Genomic DNA, 2,500 nt, shown 5'->3' on the forward strand with positions numbered 1-2,500 from the left:
TCAGGAACAGGGACCGGGCCGGTGAGCAGGAGTGGATGGCTTTATCTGCTACGCTGGCGGAGCATAGTTTTCTGCCCACCCCTATACGACCATGTGGTGCGGGAGCACCCATCCTGCGGCCTGGCGAGGGTCCGGGTGCCCGTGACGGGGTCCATCGGGCCAAGGGAGGCTCCCCAGACCTGGCTGGGATCAGAAGCAGGGACCGGGCCAGGTGGGTGGGTGGCTGGCTAAGTCCTTTGCACTGCGTAGTAGGAGTATGGTTAGGGCTGGGCGGACTTTGCGTTGCGCCACTACACAGAATTTTGAAAACAAGTGTGGAAAACGAACGCACGTCCTGAGTAGGGCTGGGCGGATTTTGCCAAGCGCAACTACACACAATTTTGAAAAAAATTGTGGAAAACGAGCACACAACCTGAGGGACCGTGTGCCCGGGACTGGGGTCTCTCGTGCTTGGGCAGGCTCCCTGATCTCCCCGGCCTGGCTGCGTTGAGAAGCAGGGACCAGCCCCGGGCCTCCTGAGTTTCGGTCAGGGCCTGGGATCCCACGTCCTGTGGCCTGCCAAGTGTCCATCTGCCCGGGACAAGGGTCCCTGGTGCAGAGCCCTGGAGCCCTGCAAGGCCAGGCGGGAGCCCTACCGCTATGGCTCGGCACGGGCAGATGGGAGTCCTTTCAGTCCCGGCCATCTGGTCGCACCTTTCCCTCGGCCATCTGGTCACATGCAATGCTTTCCAATGGGGCGACCAGATGGCCGGGCTGCCCTGGAAGTCCCGATGGGGGCTAATTCGCCTCCCCGATCCAAGCCAGGGCTCCAGAAGGTCGGGTGCATCTGGGCCGAGGGCCCCTCCGTCACTCGGTGCGCACGGTTTACCAGAAAGGGGGGTAGCCTTCCTCCGGATTACTAGGGGCAGGGTATGCCGGGACGCCCTTCCTGGGGATGGCGGTTCTCAGACGGGGACCAGATGGGCTAAGCCCGGACGACACCGGGACGGGCTCCATGGGTCCCCCGGGCGTCAGGGCCCTGGGACCTCCTGCGGGCCTCCCATGCCTGAGGCCCAGCGTGGGGTCTCCGAGCCCCCCGAGCCCTGCAGCCCCGGAGCCCTGGAACCCTGCAGCCCCAGAGCCCTTCAGCCCTTCAGCCCTGCAGCCCCGGAGCCCTGCAGCCCCGGAGCCCTGCAGACCCAGAGCCCCGGAGCCATGGAGACCTGGAGCCCTGCAGTCCCAGAGCCCTGCAGCCCCGGAGTCCTGCAGCCCCAGAGCCCTGCAGCCCCCGAGCCCTGTAGGCCCCATGCCCTGCAGCCCCTGAGCCCTGCAAAGGCAGGCGGGAGACCTACCGCGAAGGCTCGGGCGGGCAGATTGGCGTCATTTCGGTCCCGGCCATCTGGTCGCACCTCTCCCCTCGGCCATCTGGTCACGGGCAATGCTTTCCAATGGGGCGCCCAGATGGCCAGGCTGGCCTGGAAGTCCCGATGAGGGCTCATTTGCCTCCCGGATCCCAGCCAGGGCTCCAGGTGGTCGGGCACATTCGTGCCTATGGTCCCCTGAGCCCCACGGCTCAGGGGACCATAAAGAAAGGGGGGTAGCCTTCCTCCGGATTACTAGGGGCAGGGTATGCCGGGACACCCCTTCCGAGGATGGCCGGTCTCAGGCAGGGACCAGATGGGCTATGCCCGTGCAACACCTCCCTGGCGTCTGGTGCTCCCTCCTCCAGCCCGCGGCGAGGCAAAGTGCCTGGAACGGGCTCCATGGGTCCCCCGAGCGTCCGGGCCACGGGAGCTCCTGTGGGCCTCCCATGCCCGAGACCCAGCGTGGGGTCTCTGAGCCCACTTGAGCCCTGCAGTCCCACAGCCCAGGAGCCCTGCAGCCCCAGAGCCCTGCAGCCCCGGAGCCCTGCAGCCCAGGATCCCTGCAGCCCTGCAGCCCTGGAGCCCTGCAGCCCCCGAGCCCTGCAGCCCAGAGCCCTGGAGCCACGGAGCCCTGCAGTCCCAGAGCCCTGCAGCCCCGGAGCCCTGCAGCACCAGAGCCCTGCAGAACATGAGCCCTGCATCACATGAGCCCTGCAGCCCCAGAGCCCTGCAGCCCCCAAGCCCTGCAGCTCCCGAGCCCTGCAGCCTCCCGAGCCCTGCAGGCCCCATGCCCTGCAGCCCCTGAGCCCTGCAAGGGCAGGCGGGAGCCCTATCGCGAAGGCTCAGGGCGGGCAAATTGGTGTCATTTCAGTCCCGGCCATCTGGTCGCACCTCTCCCCTCGGCCATCTGGTCACGCTCAATGCTTTCCAATGGGGCGACCAGATGGCCGGGCCGGCCTGGAAGTCCCGATGAGGGCTCATTTGCCTCCCAGATCCCAGCCAGGGCTTCAGGAGGTCAGGCACGTTCGCGCCTATGGTCGCCTGAGCCCTCGGCCATCTGGTCGCGCGCAATGCTTTCCAATGAGGCGACCAGATGGCCGGGTTGGTCCATTTGCCTCTCAGATCCAGGCCAGGGCTCCAGGAGGTGGGCACGTTTG

This window comes from Triturus cristatus, chromosome 1_1 (assembly GCF_964204655.1).
Source record: "Triturus cristatus chromosome 1_1, aTriCri1.1, whole genome shotgun sequence".
NCBI classification, from domain to species: domain Eukaryota; kingdom Metazoa; phylum Chordata; class Amphibia; order Caudata; family Salamandridae; genus Triturus; species Triturus cristatus.